The following is a 22352-nucleotide window of genomic DNA, read 5'->3' as shown; positions in this document are numbered from 1 at the left end:
CTATATAAGTTGGTCATAAATTTTCTTCCAAGAAGTAAGCGTCTTTTAATTTCATGGCTGCAGTCACCATCTGCAGTGATTTTGGAGCCCCCCAAAATAAAGTCTGACACTGTTTCCACTGTTTCCCCATTTATTTCCCATGAAGTGATGGGACCGGATGCCATGATCTTTGTTTTCTGAATGTTGAGCTTTAAGCCAACTTTTTTGCTCTCCTCTTTCACTTTCATCAAGAGGCTTTTAGCTCCTCTTCACTTTCTGCCATAAGGGTGGTGTCATCTGCATATCTGAGGTTATTGATATTTCTCCCGGCAATCTTGAATCCAGCTTGTGTTTCTTCCAGTCCAGTGTTTCTCATGATGTACTCTGCATAGAAGTTAAATAAGCAGGGTGACAATATACAGCCTTGACGTCCCCCTTTTCCTATTTGGAACCAGTCGGTTGTTCCATGTCCAGTTCTAACTGTTGCTTCCTGACCTGCATACAGATTTCTCAAGAGGCAGGTCAGGTGGTCTGGTATTCCCATGTCTCTCAGAATTTTCCACAGTTTATTATGATCTGACACAGCAATCCCATTCCTAGGCATATACCCTGAGGAAACCAAAATGAAAAGAGACACATGTATCCCATTGCTCATTGCAGCACTATTTACAATAGCTAGAACATGGAAGCAATCTAGATGTCCATCGACAGATGAATGGATAAAGAAGTTTGGTACATATACACAATGGAATATTACTCAGCCATAAAAAGGAATGCATTTGAATCAGTTCTAATGAGATGGATGAATCTAGAGCCTATTATACAGAGTGAAGTAAGTCAGAAAGAGAAAGATGAATATCGTACTCTAGCATATACACGGAATCTAGAAAAATCGTACTGAAGAATTATTTTCAGGGCAACAATGGAGAAGCAGACATAGATAATAGACTAATGGACATGCGGAGAGGGGAGGAGAGGGTGAGATGCATGGAAAGAGTAACATGGAAACTTACATTCCCATATGTAAAATAGATAGCCAATGGGAATTTGCTATATGGCTCAGGAAACTCAAACAGGCGCTCTGTATCAACCTAGAGGGGTGGGATGAGGAGGGAGGTTCAAAAGGGAGGGGATATGTGTATACCTATGGCTGATTCATGTTGAGGTTTGACAGAAAACAGCAAAAATTCTGTAAAGCAATTATCTTTCTTTAAAAAGAAAAAAAAAAAGCAACTAAAAAAAATTCTCCATACATCTTAGCGTCTCCGGCACTGACATACATGGCTAGATTCCAGTCCTAGCTGGCCATATGTGAAACCACTGTACAGTTTAAGCAAAGATAAGCTCTGAAAAAAGAATTTCTGCTTGCAAATAAGGGGTTATTAGAAAATGGGCCACTGATTGTATTCTTCAGAAATATTGATGTCTTATAAGACAGAGCAAGCTGGAGAACTGTTCCAGATTAAAGCAGGCACAAGAGGTAAATACAACGTGTGTTCTTGGCTGCATCCTCTTTTGGAGGGAAAACAATGCTAGAAAGGACATTCCCATGTAGGTAAACAAGCAAAAGTGAAGTAGACAATTATATTTGATAATTTTACTGAGTTAAATTCACTGAAGTTGATGACCAAACTATTGCTATATAAAAGACCGTTACTTTTCTTAGGAAATTCACATAGAATTGTCTAAGAGTAAAAAACCATGATGTATGCAACTTATTTTCAAATGTTCAGGAAAAAGAAAAACATGTGTTTACATACAAAGAAAGGAAATGGGACAAAATACTAATGATAGATGAATCTGGGTAAAAAAAATAGCGCATTCTTTATCATTTTTGTAACTTTCATTGAACAAATAATCATTTTATTTTTTCCAAATATTAAAAAAAAAAGAGTTTAACTCATTGACATCATCCCACTGAGGGTAGCCTCCCCTTTGAGAGTCTCTGACTTTGATTCCCACTGATGTCACCACCACCACTACCTCCCATAAGTGTGCAAAAACCAGCACAACTTTGTAGATGAATTAAATTTAAAAATTTTAATTGCTTTATATTTTCTCCCAGACAAAAGCTGAAAAGAAAATGAAATAAATACTAGTCTTTTTAAAAAATGTTTATAAAATGTTGTAACAAAAACATGTTTACAACATGTAGGTTTCAGATCTATAGTATCCACTTTTTGTTTTTAGTTAGAAACATAAATCCAAATTCTTGCTTTGTTATGTGACAGCTGTATGCCTCAGGATGGTCATTTTGGCTCTTCGTTTCTGCATCTGTTAAGTTTCTCCATCTGTTATATGGAGATAAATATCCTCAGCTCAGGGTTGCAGTTGGTATAACATAATATTGTGACAAGTCTCTAGTACATATCAGGAGCTGAAGAAATAGCAGCTATGTTAAGCATTTGAAAAGCCCCTGATGCTGGAAAAGATTGAGGGCAGGAGGAGAAGAGGATGACACAGGATGAAATGGTTGGATGGCATCACTGACTCAACGGACATGCATTTGGGTAAACTCCAGGAGTTGGTGATGGTCAGGGTGGCCTGGCGTGCTACGACTCATGGGGTCGCAAAGAGTTGGACATGACTGAATGACTGAACTGAACTGAACTCAGAGTATGAATAGGGTTATCAAAGAACTTTACTAGATCTCACATATCTTTAATTGAAAAATAGCTAAACTCTTACATGTGCTGTGCTTAGTTGCTCAGTCATGTCCAATTCTTTGCAACTCATGGACTGTAGCCCTCCACACTCCTCTGTCCATGGGATTCTCCAGGCAAGAATACTGGAGTGAGTTGCCATCCCCTCCTCCTGGGGAGCTTCCCAACCCAGGGATAGAGTCGAGGTTTCCTGCATTGCAGGTGGATTCTTTACCATCTGAGCCACCTGAGAAGTCCAAGAATACTGGAATGGGTAACCAATCCCTTCTCCAGGGGAGCTACCCAACCCAGGAATCAAACAAATGTCTCCTGCATGGCAGGCAGATTCTTTACCAACTGAGCTACCAGGGAAGCTCCAACCACTTGTATAGACATCAGTTCAGTTCAGTTCACTCGCTCAGTCGTGTCCGACTCTTTGCGACTCCATGAATCGCAGCATGCCAGGCCTCCCCGGAGTTCACTCAGACTCGCGTTCACTGAGTCAGTGATGCCATCCAGCCATCTCATCCTTGGTCGTGCCCTTCTTCTCCTGCCCCCAATCCTTCCCAGCATCAAAGTCTTTTCTAATGAGTCAACTCTTCGCATGAGGTGGCCAAAGTACTGGAGCTTCAGCTTTAGCATCATTCCTTCCAAAGAAATCCCAGGGCTGATCTCCTTCAGAATGGACTGGTTGGATCTCCTTGCAGTCCAAGGGACTCTCAAGAGTCTTCTCCAACACCACACTTCAAACGCATCAATTCTTTGGCGCTCAGCCTTCTTCACAGTCCAACTCTCACATCCATACATGACCACTGGAAAAACCATAGCCTTGCCTAGATGGACCTTAGTCGGCGAAGTAATGTCTCTGCTTTTGAATTTGCTATCTAGGTTGGTCATAACTTTTCTTCCAAGGAGTAAGCATCTTTTAATTTCATGGCTGCAGTCACCATCTGCAGTGATTTTGGAGCCCCCAAAAATAAAGTCTGACACTGTTTCCACTGTTTCCCCATCTATTTCCCATGAAGTGATGGGACCGGATGCCATGATCTTTGTTTTCTGAATGTTGAGCTTTAAGCCAACTTTTTCACTCTCCTCTTTCACTTTCATCAAGAGGCTTTTTAGCTTCTCTTCACTTTCTGCCATAAGGGTGGTGTCATCTGCATATCTGAGGTTATTGATATTTCTCCCTGCAATCTTGATTCCAGCTTGTGCTTCTTCCAGCCCAGCGTTTCTCATGATGTACTCTGCATATAAGTTTAATAAGCAGGGTGACAATATACAGCCTTGACGTACTCCTTTTCCTATTTGGAACCAGTTTGTTGTTCTGTGTCCAGTTCTAACTGTTGCTTCTTGGCCGCATACAGATTTCTCAAGAGGCAGGTCAGGTGATCTGGTATTCCCATCTCTCTCAGAATTTTCCACAGTTTATTGTGATCCACACAGTCAAAGGCTTTGGCATAGTCAATAAAGCAGAAATAGATGTTTTTCTGGAACGGTCTTGCTTTTTCCTTGATCCAGCGGATGTTGGCAATTTGATCTCTGGTTCCTCTGCCTTTTCTAAAACCAGCTTGAATATCAGGAAGTTCACGGTTCACGTATTGCTGGAGCCTGGCTTGGAGAGTTTTGAGCAGTACTTTGCTAGCGTGTGAGATGCGTGCAACCTTGTTTTATTGCATTCTGCATATACTGCATTTTTCACGAATTGAAGATTTGTGGCAGCCATCCATTGAGCAAGTTTATCTGCTCCATTCTTCCAGTAACATTTGCTCACTTTGAGTCTCTGTGTCACATTTCGGTAATTCTTATAATATTCCAAACTTTATTATTATTACTATTGTGTTGTCATGGTGATCTGTAATTAATGACACTTGATGTTACTGTAGTAACTGTTTGGGGTGCGACAAACAATGTAAGTTGGCGAACTTAATTAATGTGTGTTCTGACTGTTCCATTTCCAGCTGTCCCACCTCTTTCCCTCTCTTTGGACCTCCCTATTCCCTGAGATACAGGAATTTTGAAATTAGGCCAGCTGATAACACTACAATGGCCTCTACATGTTCAAGAGGAAGGGAGAGTCACAGGTCTCTCACTTTAAATCAGAAGTGAGAAATAATAGGAGAGAATGTCAGAGACCTAAGACAGAATGAGAGCTGCGCTTCTTACACCAAGTTAGCCAAGCTGTGAGTGCAAAGGGAAACTCTTGTAGGAAGTCAAACATGCTACTCTCATCCGCAAACATATGATAAGAACATGAAACAGCATTATAGTGTGGAGACAGTTTTGGAGGTCTAAATAGAAGTTCAAACCAGTCACAACATTCCCTTAAGCCAAAGTCTAATCCAAATCAAGACCGTGACTCTGTTCAATTCAGTGACTATTAAGAGAGGTGAGGAAGTGGCAGGAAAAGTTTGAAGCTAGAAGAGGTTGGTTATGAGGTTTGAGGAATGAAGCCATCTCTATAACCTAAAAGTGCAGGGTGAAGCAGCAAGTGCTGACATAGGAAAGTAGAAACTGCAGCAAGTTACCCAGAAAAGCTTGCTAAGATAATTCATGAAGGTGGCTATGGCTGCACTAAACAACAGATTTTTTAATATAGACGAAAGAGTCTTCTGTTGGAAGAAGCTGGGCTCTTTGCTAGAGAAAAGTCAATACCCAGCTTCAAAGTTTAAAGAACAGGCTGACTCTCTTGTTGAAGGTTGATGCAGCTGGTAACTTCTATAAGTTAAAGCTCACTTACCATCCTGAAAATCCTAGGGCCCTTATGAATTATGCTAAATCTATTCTGCCTGTGCTCTATAAATAGAACAACAAAGGCTGGATGACAGCATAGCTGTTTACAACACAGTTTGCTAGACACCTACTGCTCAGGAAAAAAGATTCTTTTCAAAATACTACTGTTCCTTGACATTCTATCTGGTCACCCGCGAGCTCTGATGGAGATGTGCAATGAGATTTGGGTTGTTTTCTTGCCTGTTAACAGAATATCTGTTCTGCGTCGCATGGATAAAGAAAAAATTTCACCATTCAAATCCTTTTATTTAAGGAACACATTTCATAAGACTATAGGGTTGAAGATAGTGACTCATCTAATGGATATGGGCAAAATAAATTGAAAACTTTCTGGAAAGCATTCACCATTCTAGATGTCATTAAGAACATTTGTGATTCATGAGAAGAAGTCAAAATGTCAACTTTAATAAGAGTTTGAAAAAGGTTGATTGCAACCCTCACAGATGACTTTGAGGGGTCAGGATTTCAGTGGAGAAGGTAACTGTCAGTGTGGTAGAAATAGCAAGAGAACCAGAACTGGAAGGGGAGCCTGCAGATGTGATTGAATTGTTATAATCTCATGATATGAACTTCATGGATGAGGAGTTGCTTCTTAGGGTTGAGCAGAGAAAATGGCTTCTGGAGATAGAATCTGCTCCTGGTGAAGATGCTGTGAAGATTATTGAAATGACAATACATGATTCAGAATATTACATAAACTTAGTTGGTAAAGCATTGGCAATGTTTGAAAGGACTGACTTCAATTTTGAAATGAATCTGCTGTAGGTAAAATGCTATCAAATAGGAGTGCAAGCTATAGAGAAAATTTTCATGAAAGAGTCAATCAATACAGCAAACTTCACTTTTGTCTTATTTTAAGAAGTTGCCACAGCCACCCCATTCTTCACCCCTGAATATTGAGGCAACACTCTTTTGACACATTGTATACCTAGTCACAAATGCATGCTAACATATAGAAGTGGTTTTGGATAAATTTATCATAAAACATATAGAAAAAACATTTTTCTCAAATCTAGTTAAATTTAATCTAATCTAAATTTCAGATTATGGTCTTAAGAAATAACATATAGACTTAGAATTTGCTAGTTTGAAGTAGCAAAATCACAGATGAGAACCAAGAAAATCTTTTCAAAAATAACTAAAAATAATATGATAACCAATATTTTGATTCTTTGATTCCCTTACCAAAATGAGAATGAATTAGTCGCATTTCCTTGTAAATATTCAGAGGAAAGATTTCAAAAGGGAACATAAAATTAAAAAATAAGCAGTGTTAGACCTGAAGGTGCTCATAATTGAATGTCAGCTAAGGCACTGCTTGCTTGTGGTTCTCCATGGTGACCCTCAGAACTCACACATTCAGATATACCTCTCAGTTCAGATATACCTATTTGCACTATTTGAATGTTCTCCAAACTATCTTTAGAGACCCAATTTTTAGAAACCCCATAAACTCAAACAAATAAGAATAAACCCAGAAGATGAAAGAGGCATCATTAACTAAGGACAAGTATGAACAGCACAGAAAATAGAAATGCATTATGCAGACTGAAGCTAGGGGCTGGTGGGAAACACTCACACCAACGTAAAAGGGCTTTTAATATTCTGTTCAGTGCAAGGAGGGGAAAAATACTACTTGGGACTTCTGGCCTGGTAGTAGATAATTCACTGTGGACTGTTAACTTCTATTGTGATTATTCTGTATTTATCAAAAAGAGTGACAGAAATATTTAAAATAGGAGAATTAACACTAACACAGCTGAAGCACAGAATTCATACAAAGCTGCTGTGAGATCACTCATCTGCTACAAATGAATCCTGTCCTCTGGAACCATTTGAGAAACCCACATCAGGTTTGTACTGGGTCCATTTTATTAGTTTTGCTACTCATAGTGATTATATATTTTTCTCAATATATGACAAATATAGAAGGGGAAAATAGAAGGGGTGAATAGAAGGGGAAAAAGTGAAAGCATTGACAGATTTTATTTTGTTAAGCTCCAAAATCACTGCAAATGATGACTATAGCCAAGAAACTAAGAGACACTTGCTCCTTGGAAAGAACATGAGAAACCTAGACAGTGTATTAAAAAGCAGAGACATCACTCTGCCAACAAAGGTCTGTACAGTCAAAACTATGGTTTTGCCAGTAGTCAGGTATGGATATGAGAGCTGGATCATAAGAAGAGCTGAGCACTGAAGAACTGATGCTTTTGAACTGCGGTGCTGGAGAAGACTCCTGAGAGTCCCTTGGACTGCAAGACTCCTGAGAGATCCAAGCAGTCCATCCTAAAGGAAATCAGCCCTGAATATTCATTGGAAGGACTGATGCTGAAGCTGAAACTCCAATACTTTGGCCACCTGATTCAAAGAGTAGGTCTCATTGGAAAAGACCTTGATGTGGGGAAAGATTGAAGGCAAAAGGAGAAGAGGGTGGCAAAGGATAAGATAGTTAGATAGCATCAGAAACTAAATGAACATGAATTTGAGGCAAATTTTGGAGATAGTGAAGGACAGAGAAGCCTGATGTGCTGAAGCCCATGGGGTCACAATCAACATGACTTAGTAACCAAATAACAATCACAGGTGACTTCTGAGGTGGTCACTTTAGTCACAAAGACTAGCTTTCTTTAGCTATTTGGTGCCCACAGTTGACAAATACCAAGACTAAGAAATGGAAAGTTTTATAAACTCAGAGGTCAAGAAGGAATACCACAGCGGCTCTAAGCATTGGTTACACATTAGAATCACTTGCTTTTTAAAAAGTCCTATATTCCTGTACCCAACTCAGCTTGGTAGAGATGGTCCCCAGGCACTGATACCTTTTAAAAAGCTCAGTAAGTCCTTCTAATGTACAGCAGGGGTTGAGAATCACCAGAGTATTGAATAAATAGGGATCACAGTTAAGAGTGTTCAGTTCAGTTCATTTCAGGTCAGTTCAGTCGCTCAGTCGTGTCCGACTCTTTGCGACCCCATGAACTGCAGCACGCCAGGCCTCCCTGTCCATCACCAACTCCCGGAGTTCACTTAAACTCAGGTCCATCGAGTCGGTAATGCCATCCAGCCATCTCATACTCAGTCGTCCCCTTCTCCTCCCAGCATGCCCAATCCCTCCCAGCATCAGAGTCTTTTCCAATGAGTCAACTCTTCGCATGAGGTGGCCAAAGTACTGGAGTTTTACCTTCAGCATCATTCCTTCTAAAGAACACCCGGGCTGATCTCCTTCAGAATGGACTCGTTGGATCGCCTTGCAGTCCAAGGAACTCTCAAGAGACTTCTCCAACACCACAGTTCAAAAGCATCGATTCTTCGGCGCTCAACTTTCTTCATGGTCCAACTCTCACATCCATACCTGACCACTGGAAAAACCATAGCCTTGACTAGACGGACCTTTGTTGGCAAAGTAATGTCTCTGCTTTTGAATATGCTATCTAGGTTGGTGATAACTTTCCTTCCAAGGAGTAAGCGTCTTTTAATTTCATGGCTGCAGTCACCATCTGCAGTGATTTTGGAGCCCCCAAAAATAAAGTCTGACACTGGTTCCACTGTTTCCCCATCTATTTCCCATGAAGTGATGGGACCGGAGGCCATGATCTTCATTTTCTGAATGTTGAGCTTTTTTTTTTTTTTTTTTAGTTTTTATTTTTAAATTTTAAAACTTTAATTCTTACATGCATTCCCAAACATGAACCCCCTCCCACCTCCCTCCCCTAACATCTTTCTGGTCATCCCCATGCACCAGCCCCAAGCATGCTGCATCCTGCGTCAGACATAGACTGGCGATTCAATTCACATGATAGTATACATGTTAGAATGTCATTCTCCCAAATCATCCCACCCTCTCCCTCTCCCTCTGAGTCCAAAAGTCCGTTATACACATCTGTGTCTCTTTCCCTGTCTTGCATACAGAGTCGTCATTGCCATCTTCCTAAATTCCATATATATGTGTTAGTATACTGTATTGGTGTTTTTCTTTCTGGCTTACTTCACTCTGTATAATCGGCTCCAGTTTCATCCATCTCATCAGAACTGATTCAAATGAGAGCTTTAAGCCAACTTTTTCACTCTCCTTTTCACTTTCATCAAGAGGCTTTTAGTTCCTCTTCACTTTCTGCCATAAGGGTGGTGTCATCTGTATATCTGAGGTTATTGGTATTTCTCCTGGAAATCTTGATTCCAGCTTGTGCTTCTTCCAGCCCAGCGTTTCTCATGATGTACTCTGCATATAAGTTAAATAAGCAGGGTGACAGTATACAGCCTTGACGTACTCCTTTTCCTATTTGGAACCAGTCTGTTGTCCCGTGTCCAGTTCTAACTGTTGCTTCCTGACCTGCATACAGATTTCTCAAGAGGCAGGTCAGGGGGCCTGATATTCCCATCTCTTTCAGAATTTTTGCACAGTTTATTGTGATCCATACAGTCAAAGGCTTTGACATAGTCAATAAAGCAGAAATAGATGTTTTTCTGGAACTCTTGTGCTTTTTTGCTGATCCAGCGGATGTTGGCAATTTGATCTCTGGTTCCTCTGCCTTTTCTAAAACCAGCTTGAACGTCAGGAAGTTCACGGTTCACTTATTGCTGAAGCCTGGCTTGGAGAATTTTGAGCATTACTTTACTAGTGTGTGAGATGAGTGCAATTGTGTGGTAGTTTGAGCATTCTTTGGCATTGGCTTTCTTTGGGACTGGAATGAAAACTGACCTTTTCCAGTCCTGTGTCCACTGCTGAGTTTTCCAAATGTGCTGGCATATTGAGTGCAGCACTTTCACAGCATCATCTTTCAGAATTTGAAAGAGCTCAACTGGAATTCCATCACCTCCACTAGCTTTGTTCATAGTGACGCTTTCTAAGGCCCACTTGACTCCAAATGGTGATCAAACATTCACTGGTTTAAAAGTAAGTGGTAGGAAAATTTATCTTAGGTCACACTAAATAACCTAAGTAGAAAATAGGACATGTCCATACCTTTGAAATAAAAAGACTGAGGAAATTTCACCCATAAGTCTTTTTTTCTTCCCGTGTTGCAATGTTATGTAATTCCCCTTCACTCTTTTCCTACCCAAAACTTTAGCAAAGTTTGCTACGTTCCTTTTAGTAGGTATACTTTTAAGAGAGTGAAGATCAAAGGTTTGCCCAGTAGGGTGACAAGATATAGAAAACAGACACCAAGCATAGGAGCTGTAGTCAAAAGAAGCAAGAGTTTGGATTAGAGGAGACAGGAAGTCTAACTGCCTTCCACATTACCTCCTTTTATCCCCAAGGAATACCCAGAAATACTGATTAGAAAGCATATTTTATTTCAATGTCAGTGAACAGCCTAACTCAGAATGACTTTTCAGTTATTACAGCAATAAACTTTCAAAATATTTCACAATTGAAATAACAACCAGAAAATACTTTAAAGAATTTTAACTTTTTCTGTCCAGAAAAAAAAAAAAATGGAAAAGAAAAAAAAAAACTGATGGGAAAATTATTTTAGCCTTAGCCAAAATGCAAAGAATGTCAGTCCAGGTCAAATTAAAATCAATATTTTCTTAAAACTTAATACAACTTTCTCAACTGAAACATCGATTTTTCAAGGTTCAACTCCAGGGACAATAGTGCTGAGAGCTAAAGCAAAACAATATTATTAAATGTGTCTATTACAAATGTGGGTTCGATTGGTCATGCCTGTCACCAAACTACTTCAAATTAGCTCTTTGGTCCACAGTTTACAAAGAAAATTCTCTAAATACAAGAAAAACTTTTTTTTTCTTTGGATACTACTGAACCATTTTCATGTCATAAGGTTAAATCAAACAATTTTCATGTCAAAAGGTTATATCTTTTCAAGTGGAAAGCAGTGAGCGTTAATGAAGATGACAGGGAGACTAAATGAGAAAAGGTGAGCAGTGTAACTAAGAGAAAATCAAAACCAGTGGATTTAGACCATATTGAAAAAAAAATTTAGGACGCTAAAGCCAGTTATCTGCTCAGAAGAGCAAGGGAAGAAGAGGTCAAAGGTAGGGAAAGACACGTCCACAGCGGGCAGGAACGGTTTCACGGTCAAGGGGGCCTTCGAGTCAGGGCGAGTCTGCTCTGTGGACCGAGAGGGTGTGTGCTGGAGCGGAAGGCACTGGGCAGAGTGGGGCCGGGCACGTGGCATCCTGGCACCAGCAATGTGAGAGGCGTGAAAGTCACACCCAAGCTCTCTTCCTTGGTGAGATGTTTCCAGATAGCCCCTCAGCCTCAGTTAGACTCCTTGTATCACACGGTCTCCCATGTGCATAATTCACTGTAGCACTTATGCAACAGCAAAGAGCAATTTATATGATGATAGCTTTGCTGGATGGGGAGGAAGCTGAGGTTTCCATCTTGGGTGACAGGTGCTGTTTCTGCTTGAGACAGAGCATACAGGAGAAGAAGCATGTTCAAAGGAGTGATATTAATGAATCTGGCTTTGGATACAGGGATTTTGAGGTTACAGCAGGATATTTTTGTATAAATGTCCAAAACACAAGAAGCCATTGACTGTAAGGGAGTCGGTGGAGTCCCACTGAAGAGAGGAGAGTCTCAGTGGGGTAAGCACTGAACCCCAAAGACAACCTGTGTTCAGGAGGCTGCTGTGGAGGAGCCCAGGAGAAAACGGAGTGAGAAGTAGCAGTGCGGCAGGGCATCTGCAGGAATGTCCATGGTCGCAGATGTGCCTGTTCATTTAAAAACTCGGATACCTAGGTCCTGATCAGAACTTCATAATCAGAATCTCTGCGAGTGAGACCTAGGAATTTATCAATAATTCCTAATGAATTTCTCAGGTTATTCTTATGACAGTCACTATTGTAATGAGATGGTTGGATGGCATCACTGACTTGATGGACATGAGTTTGAGCAAGCTCTAGGAGTTGGTGATGGACAGGGAAGCCTGGCGTGCTGCCGTCCATGGGGTCACAAAGAATCGGACATGACTGAGTGACTGAACGGAATTGATAGTAGGAAGAAGGGTTGATAAATCTAAGGCAGAAAATATTCTCAAGAAACAAGTGAGCAATACTTTCAAATTATAAAGATGAATCAAATTCCATTAAAAAGTCAAACCCTGGAGTAAAAACTGACCACTGGATTTTACATTTAGGAGATTATTGGAGTCCTTCAGTTCAGCTCAGTTCAGTCGCTCAGTCATGTCCGACTCTTTGCGACCCCATGAATCACAGCACGCCAGGCCTCCCTGTCCATCACCATCTCCCAGAGTTCGCTCAAACTCATGTCCATTGAGTCGGTGATGCCATCCAGCCATCTCATCCTCTGTCGTCCCCTTCTCCTCCTGCCCCCAATCCCTCCCAGCATCAGGGTCTTTTCCAATGAGTCAACTCTTCACATGAGGTGGCCAAAGTACTGGAGTTTCAGCTTTAGCATCATTTCTTCTTAGTGAGAACAAATTTTGTAAAACAGTGCATGTAAATGCTACATTGTTTCTAGACTGTAACTCACTTTTTTGGATATTTTGACAAATCTATGTCTTTCTGCTACTTTGAGAAATGTCTTTGTTTTTATTTCTATAGCACTGTGGTGTCACAGTCTCTCCTCAGAAATGTCAAATCTGTTTCTTCTAGCAATTTAGCTGGGTATGTTAAGATTTCTTTTAAAAAGGCACTTTTGTAAATTTTTTTCCTTCCGTTTAGCTCAAAGATAAGAAGGATTTTATTTCTTAAAGATTAAGAAAGCCAGTATACTGTGTTCTGATGCTAGAGTCTGCTTATTATTTTTCTACTGGAACCTAGATATCAATTTTAAGTTTTTAACTTTTCAGGTTTTTTTAAGTTCTGGGAAGTTTTATTCAATTACACTCTGACAAATTTCTTCCACTTATTCTGTATTCTCCTTTAGGGAATTTAATTAATCTTACGTTGCTTCTTCGTGTACTGTCATCTATAATTTTGTCATCCTCTCTTGAATTGTCACTTTTGTTATTTTCTTCTGTGGTTTTGTGTGTGCTTACCCAGTCTATTTTCTGTTCTATTAATTTGTTTTTGTTTTATTAATTCTACTACTCAAAATTCCAATGAGCATTTGTTTAATCAGAGAATTTGTCCTTGTTTCATAACTTTGTTGCTATTCTCTGTCTCCCTAAATATAGATTGTAGATATTTCCATTAGATCAGATGTTTTCATTGTTCCATTTCATGAGGAAAACCTATGTGATGGATCAGAACTGGCAGAAATGCAGGTTTGTTACTGCATCTTCTGCCTCCTCTGCACCACTGCGTCTGGACTACTTTTCCTTCCTTGCTCACACTCCCTCTCGCTTGCTTTGACAATCTGTGGCCACCGGCCAGGGCCACTGCCTCTGACTGTGCAGACTGTGCTGGCTGAGGGGTGAGGCCTGGTATCTAGCTTGCACCCTGCTTACCTGTCACCCTAGGGTTGAACTGCAGCCCCTGGAGAAAGAGACACATCTTTCCAATTGTTGCAAGTACCAGCAGTCATTGCTGTTGGTCATTTGGAAAGCTGCTTGCACATTATATTCTGGTCTTTTGCTGTCAGTAGAGGACTCTGTGCATCCAAGGTTGAGCACCCCTACAAACTTTGTAGCTTCATAATGACCAGGATAATGCAAGACAGCCATTCGCTTCCACTGAGTCAACCTATTCTGTTGTCAATTCAGTGACTTCTGGCAGATTTTACTCTAGAAGACACTTTGAGGTATGGGTCTGTTTTAAGAAATGTGTTGCTGTTGCTGTTCAGTTGCTAAATCATATCCAGTTGTGGGTGTGACTGGTGATAGAAGCAAAGTCTGATGTACAGCATCCTGTAAAGAGCAATACTGCATAGGGAGTTGGAATGTTAGGTCCATGAATCAAGGCAAATTGGAAGTGATGAAACAGGAGATGGCAAGAGTGAATATCGATATTTTAGGAATCAGTGAACTAAAATGGATTGGAATGGGTGAATTTAACTAAGATAACCATTATATCTACTACTGTGGGCAAGAACCTTAGAAGAAATGGAGTAGCCATCATAGTAAAAAAGAGTCTGAAATGCGGTACTTGGGTGTAATCTCAAAAACGACAGAATGATCTCTGTTCATTTCCAAAGCAAGCTATTCAATATCACAGTAATCCAAGTCTATGCCCCAACCAGGAATGTGGAAGAAGCTGAAGTTGAACGGTTCTATGAAGACCTACAAGACCTTTTAGAACTAACACCCCAAAAGGATGTCCTTTTCATTATAGGGGACTGGAATGCAAAAGTAGGAGGTCAAGAGATACCTAAAGTAACAGGCAAATTTGGCCTGTACAGAAGGACGCAGGGCAAGGGCTAATAGTTTTGCCAAGAGAACGCACTGGTCACAGCAAACACCCTCTTCCAACAACACAAGAGAAGACTCTACTCATGGACATCACCAGATGGTCAATACTGAAATCAGATTGATTATATTATTTGCAGCTAAAGATGGAGAAGCTCTATACAGTCAGCAGAAACAAGACTGGGAGCTGACTGTGGCTCAGATCATGAACTCCTTATTGCCAAATTCAGACTGAAATTGAAGAAAGTAGGGAAAACCACCAGACCATTCAGGTATGACCTAAATCAAATGCCCTATGATTATACAGTGGAAGTGAGAAATAGATTCAAGGGGTTAGACAGAGTGCCTGATGAATAATGGACAGAAGTTCATGACATTGTACAGGAGGCAGTGATCAAGATCATCCCCAAGAAAAAAAAATAAAAAAGGCAAAATGTCTAAGAAGGCCTCACAAATAGCTGAGAAAATAAAGAAGTGAAAGGCAAAGGAGAAAAGGAGGGATATACTCATTTATATGCAGAGTACATTGTGAGAAACGCTGGCCTGGAACTAAAAAGCCTCTTGATGAAAGTGAAAGAGGAGAGTGAAAAAGTTGGCTTAAGCTCAACAGTCAGAAAACTAAGATCATGGCATCATGGCAAATAGATGGGGAAACAGTAGAAACAGTGTCAGACTTTATTTTTTGGGACTCCAAAATCACTGCAGATGGTGATTGCAGTCATGAAATTAAAAGACACTTACTCCTTGGAAGGAAAGTTATGACCAACCTAAATAGCATATTCAAAAGCAGAGACATTACTTTGCCAACAAAGGTCCATCTAGTCAAGGCTATGGTTTTTCCAGTGGTCATGTACGGATATGAAAGCTGGATTGTGAAGAAAGCTGAACACAGAAAAACTGATGCTTTTGAAGTGTGGTGCTGGAGAAGATTCTTGAGAGTCCCTTGGACTTCAAGGAGAACCAACCAGTCCATTCTGAAGGAGATCAGCCCTAGGTGTTCTTTGGAAGGACCGATGCTAAAACTGAAGCTCCAATACTTTGGCCACCTCATGCGAAGAGTTGACTCATTGGAAAAGACTCTGATGCTGGGAGGAATTGGAGGCAGGAGGAGAAGGGGACAACAGAGGAGGAGATGGCTGGATGGCATCACCGACTCAATGGACATGAGTTTGAGTGAACTCCAGGAGTTGGTGATGGACAGGGAGGCATGGTGTGCTGCAGTTCATGGGGTTGCAAAGAGTCGGACACGGCTGAACGACTGTACTGAACTGAATGCAGAGTTCCAAAGAAAAGCAAGGAGAGATAAGAAGCCATCCTCAGTGATCAATGCAAATAAGTAGAGGAAAACAATAGAATGGTAAAGACTAAAGATCTTTTCATGAAAATCAAAGATACCAAGGGAACATTTCATGCAAAAATGGGCACAATAAAGGACAGAAAGGTATGAATGAACCAGAGAAGATATTGAGAAGAGGTGGCAAGAATACACAGAACTATAGAAAAAAGATCACTCACCTAGAGACAGACATCCTGGAATGCAAAGTCAAGTGGGCCTTAGGAAGCATCTCTACACAAAGCTAGTGGAGGTAATGGAATTCCAGTTGAGCTCTTTCAAATCCTAAAAGATGATGCTGTGAAAGTGCTGCACTCAATATGCCAACAAATTTGGAAAACTTAGCAGTGGCCAAAGCACTGGAAAAGATCAACTTTTATTCCAGTCCTAAGGAAAGACAATGCCAAAAAATGTTCAAGTGAAAGTGAAGTCACTTGACTGTAGCCTACCACGCTCCCCCACCCTTGGGATTTTCCAGGCAAGAGTACTGGAGCGGGTTGCCATTTCCTTCTCTAGGGGATCTTCCCAGCCCAGGGATCAAACCTGGGTCTCCTGCATTGTAGGCAGATGCTTTACCGTCTGAGCCACCAGGGAAGTAAGAATGTTCAAACTACTAAACAACTGCACTCAACTCACATGCTAGCAAAGTAATGCTTAAAATCCTCCAAGCCAGGCTTCAACAGTAAGTGAGCCAATAACTTCCAGATATTCAAGCTGGATTTAGAAAAGGCAGAGGAACCAGAGACCAAATAGCCAACATCCTATGGATCATTGAAAAAGCAAGAGAGTTCCAGAAAAACATCTCCTTCTGCTTTACTGACTACACCAAAGCCTTTCACTGTGTGAATCACAAACAAACGGTGGAAAATTCTTAAAGAGATGGGAATACCAGAACACCTTACCTGCCTCCTGAGAAATCTGTATGCAGGTCAAGAAGCAACAGTCAGAACCCAACATGGAACAGCAGACTGGTTCCAAATCAGGAACGGAATACATCAGGTTTGTATATTGTCACCCTGATTATTTAACTTATATGCAGAGAATATCATGCACAATGCCGGGTTGGATGAAGCACAAGCTGGAATCAAGATTGCCAGGAGAAATATCAATAACCTCAGATATGCAGATGACACCACCTTTATGGCAGAAAGTGAAGAACTAGTCAAAGCTATGGTTTTTCCAGCAGTCATGTATGGATGTAGGAGTTGGACTATAAAGAAAGCTGAGCACAGAATAATTGATGCTTTTGAATTGTGGTGTTGGAGAAGATTCTTGAAGGTCCCTTGGACTGCAAGGAGAGCAAACCAATCAATCCTAAAAGAAATCAGTCCTGAATATTCATTTGAAGGACTGATACTCAAGCTGAAACTCCAATACTTTGGCCACCTGATGGGAAGAACTGAGTCATTGGAAAAGCCCCTGATGCTGGGAAAGATTGAAGGCAGCAAGAGAAGGGGACAACAGAGGATGAGATGGTTGGATGGCATCACTGACTCGATGGACATGAATTTGAGCAAGCTCCGGGAACTGGTGATGGACAGGGAAGCCTAGCGTGCTGCAGTCCATGGGGTCACAAACAGTCGACGTAGCAACTGAACTGAACTGAACTGAAGTTGAATCCAACTCTTTGTGACCCCATGGAGTGTAGAAGGACAAGTTTCCCTGTCCTTCACTATCTCCCTAAATTAATCAGTCTCATGTCCATTGAATCAATGATGCCATCCAAACATCTTATCCTCTCTTGCCCCCTTCTCCTCCTGCCCTCAGTCTTTCCCAGTATCAGAATCTTTTCCAGTGAGTCAGATCTTCAGTCAGCTGGCCAAAGTATTGGAGCTTCAACTTCAGCATCAGTCCTTCCAATGGATATTCAGGGTTGATTTTCTGTAAGATTGACTGGTTGGATCTCCTTGCAGTCCAAGGGACTCTCAAGTCATTTCCAACACCACACTTTGAAAGCATCAATTCTCCAGTGCTCAGCCTTATTTTTGGTCCAACTCTCACATCTGTACATGACTGCTGGGAAAATCATAGCTTTGTGAGGAGCATTCAAAAAAAAAAATATCACTTTCTGCACGGTTAAATCGCTTCACGATTAGACTGTAGGATGCAGCTGTGAGTCATGTGGCTGTGAGAGCTCCTGTCCATCTGCTTCCAGGGTTGGTCTGACAGATCTGGCTGCTGAGCAGGCGATCCATCCTCTTCTCCTTCTTCACGTGTTCCTACAGAAGCTGCATAATTATTGTGGGGAATGGCTTTCTCAAAATAAATTTTATTCAGGAAAAATATATCAGAAGATTGATTTTGGGTGAGAGGATTTGGATTAGATTATTTTTACAGTGTCCCTCAGTGGATCATGTGCCCACACCCCTTTGCTATATGATATGCCCTCCAACACTAGCAGGTAGTTTTGGTTCAGTCTCCTCTGGGGTCACTGCTCCTCTCCTCTGTGTCTTTTTTTTTTTTTTTCCTCTGTGTCTTAATGTGTGCAAAATCTTGCTTGTGCCCTCCAAGATTGGAGTCCCTGTTTCCCTCAGTCCTCTGGAAGGCCTAAAACCAAACTCCGCTGGCCCTCACAGGCAGGTTCCCTGGGGATTCTCAATCCTTTTGTTGGATCCCCAGGCTATGAAGCCTGATGTGGGCTTCAGAACCTGCACAATAGTGTGAGAACTTCTTTGATATTATTGTTCCCCAGTCTGTGGGTCACCGACATGGTGGGTATGGGATTTGAGTTTATCATGATTGCACCTCTCCTACCATCTTACTGTGGCTTTTTTCTTTGTCTTTGGATGTGGGGTGTCTATTTTTGGTGGGTTTCAGAATCCTCCCATCAATGGTTGTTCAACAGCCAGCAGCAATTTTGTTGTTCTCACAGAAGAAGATGAGTGCATGTCCTTCACTCCACCATCTTCAGCTTAAATGAAGGTTGTAAATTTTACAAATAATTAACTACTGGGAGATGCAGGTCAGCTGATTAAGGCTTTCTCTTTTATCCCTTCCCTGGACAACCATTTGAATGACCCCTTACAAGATGCTCTTTGCTCCTCCATCCATGGAATTTTCCAGGCAAGAATACTGGAGTGGGTTGCCGTTTCCTTCTCCTGGGGACCTTTCTGGCCCAGGGATCAAACCCAGGTCTCCTGCATTGCAGGCAGACCTCCTCCAGAGCAAGACTCAGTTTTTCCCCATCACCAGCCCCTCCCATCAAGATGCTTACACAAGTGTCTTAGCCTCATCCGTCAGAGGGTGGACAGAAGATGCAAGAAGCAGCACAATCTCACAGTGGCTAAAACAAAAAACATATTACAGAAAGTTAATCACGATGAAAAAGCAGAAAGTTATGTCCCAGATGAAGGGACAAGATAAAACCCCAGAAAAACAAATGAATGAAGTAGAGATAGGCAACCATCCAGAAAAAGAAATCAGAATAATGATAGAGAAGATGATTCAGAATCTTAGAAAAAGAATCGAAGCAAAGATTGAGAAGATGCCAGAAATGTTTACTGAAGACCTAGAACTAAAGAACAAACAAGCAGAGGTGAATAATACACCAGAAGAAATTCATAGCCGAATAACTGAGGCAGAAGCACAGATAAATGACCTGGAGGATAGAAGGCTATAAATCACTGCCACAGAACAGAATATAGAAAAAAGAGTGAGAAGAAAGGAGGACAGCCTTAGAGACCTCTGGGACAACATTAAATGCACCAACACTTGCATTATATGGGTCCCAAAGGGAGAAATCAGAGAGAAAGGACCTGAGAAAATATTTGAAGAGATAATAGCTGAAAACTTCCCCGACATGGGAAAAGAAATAGTCAACCAAGTCCAGGAAGCACAGAGAGTCCCAAGAAGGATAAACCCAAGGAGGAATACACTGAGGCACACAGTAATCAAAATGACAAAAATTAAAGACAGGGATAAAATGTTAAAAGCAACAAGGGAAAAATGACAACATAAAGGTAACTTTCATCAGCCTACCAGCTGATTTCTCAACATAAACTCTACAAGCCAGAAGGGAATGGCATGATACATTTAAAGTGATGAAAGGGTAGAACTTACAACCAAGAATACTCTACCCAGCAAGACTCTCCTTCAGATTTGATGGAGAAATCAAAAGCTTTCCGGACAAGCAAAAGTTAAGAGAATTCAGCGCCACCAAACCAGCTTTGTTGGTGGCTCAGACAGTAAAGTGTCTGCCTACAATGTGGGAGACCTGGGTTTGATCCCTGGGTTGGGAAGATCTCCTGGAGAAGGAAATGGCAATCCACCCTAGTACTCTTTTTTTTTTAATTTTTATTTTTTAAATTTTAAAATCTTTAATTCTTACATGCATTCCCAAACATGAACCCCCACCTCCTATAACATCTTTCTGGGTCATCCCCATGCACCAGCCCCAAGCATGCTGCATCCTGCGTCAGACATAGACTGGCGATTCAATTCACATGATAGTATACATGTCCTGGAAAATTCCATGGACAGAGGAGCCTGGTAGGCTATAGTCCATGGGGTCGCAAAGAGTCGGACATGGCTGAGCGATTTCAATGTCAATGTCACTGTCAAACCAGCTTTACAACAAATGCTAAAGGAACTTCTCTAGGCAGGAAACACAAGAGAGGAAAAAGACCTACTGAAAATAAACCAAAAATAATTCAGGAAATGTTAATAGGATCATACATATCAATAATTACCTTAAATGTAAATGGATTAAATGCACCAATGAAAAGACATAAACTGGCTGGGTGAATGAAAACATGTAGATGTATGCACTTCCAGTTAACCACATCACTCTGCTCGAACCCACGATCTGTATGTAATTGTTTTATAGTGTTAAGTTAATCATGTTCCCATTATGGCTTGCAATCGTAATTGTTTAGATATTGATTGTGAAAACTGATAAACACCTTTTACTGTTGTGATTATGTAACTATTACTCTTAACACCATTGTACCATGATTGGGCAACCGAAAAATAATAGAACTCTACATCGCCAGAACTAGGATCTAATAGGAAAACTTGTAATCACTTTTTAAAATCCAGAGGCATATCAGAATTAGCTTGAAATTTTTTGGAAAATATAAATACTCAGGTATTACTTTTTTTCTGCAAAGCTCCAGATATGCTTCTAATGAGCAGTCATGTTTGAAAACAACTGGATGATTTGATGATCATTCACTTTTTTCTAGTTTTACTTTTTCTATTTCATATTCAGTGCTCCCATTTCATTTATGTTCTCCAATTTTTCCATCCTTTTTTTATGTTCTTTCTCAAGCCTTTATCAAGTGTATTAGAAAAGCTTTTGTATACAAATGTATATAAATATGTATAATATTATATTTTAGAAAACATGAATTTTTGCCCAATTAATAAAATTATGACATTTTGATTCCACTTGTTTGACTTAGCATGAATAGAATGTTAGATTTCTAATTAAAAATAGATATGCAACAAGCAACAAAGGTTTACTGTATAGTTTAGGGAACCATGGTCAATATCTTATAATAATCTATGACGGAAAATTATTTCAAAAATAATATATGTGTATTTGTATAACTGAATCACTTTGCTGTGCACCTGAAGCATTGTAAGTCAACTATACTTCAACAGAATATACATATTTATAAAAAGTTGTGCAATCTTCAGGATGTAAACTGCTCTGAACTCTTGGCTTCACATTTCTAGGCACTGAGCAGGACTTGGGGAGTCCCACCGATGGGTCCAGTGGAGATGCCTCAGAGGGAGGCAAGTGGCCTACTGCACAGCGCTGTCAACTGTGCCATTTGCTGGGAGTGGGCACCTGTAGCAATATCTGGAACAGCAGGACAAAGGCAGGCAGGGCTGAATAGATCTCACGTTGCAGGTGTGTTTGACTTAGGACTCAGTACGTGTTCGTACTTTAACGCTGAGTGAACTCATAATCAATATCCTGTTCTTCCTAGCTACTTCAAAGCCTTTGACTGTGTGGATCACAATAAACTGTGGAAAACTCTGAAAGAGATGGGAATACAGATCACCTGACCTGCCTCTTGAGAAATCTGTATGCAGGTCAGGAAGCAACAGTCAGAACTGGACATGGAACAACAGACTGGTTCCAAATAGGCAAAGGAGTACGTCAAGGCTGTATATTGTCACCTGCTTATTTAACTTAAATGCAGAGTACATCATGAGAAACACTGGACTGGAAGAAACACAAGCTGGAATCAAGATTGCCGGGAGAAATATCAATAACCTCAGATATGCAGATGACACCACCCTTATGGCAGAAAGTGAAGAGGAACTAAAGAGCCTCTTGATGAAAGTGAAAGAGGAGAGTGAAAAAGTTGGCTTAAA

At 40.7% G+C, this 22352-nt stretch overlaps 1 non-coding gene across 1 annotated transcript; it reads right to left on the bottom strand.

The window, feature by feature from the left end:
• Positions 1 to 16547: 16547 nt before the first annotated feature.
• On the bottom strand, positions 16548 to 16619 carry TRNAC-ACA (transfer RNA cysteine (anticodon ACA)). The gene has a single exon. It is a non-coding gene; the product is annotated as a tRNA-Cys (tRNA).
• Positions 16620 to 22352: the final 5733 nt, after the last annotated feature.

The sequence above is a fragment of the Ovis aries genome, chromosome 15 (genome assembly GCF_016772045.2).
Source record: "Ovis aries strain OAR_USU_Benz2616 breed Rambouillet chromosome 15, ARS-UI_Ramb_v3.0, whole genome shotgun sequence".
NCBI classification, from domain to species: domain Eukaryota; kingdom Metazoa; phylum Chordata; class Mammalia; order Artiodactyla; family Bovidae; genus Ovis; species Ovis aries.
Note: the sequence above shows the minus strand (reverse complement) of the source record. Positions and strands in the feature narration are given on the sequence as shown.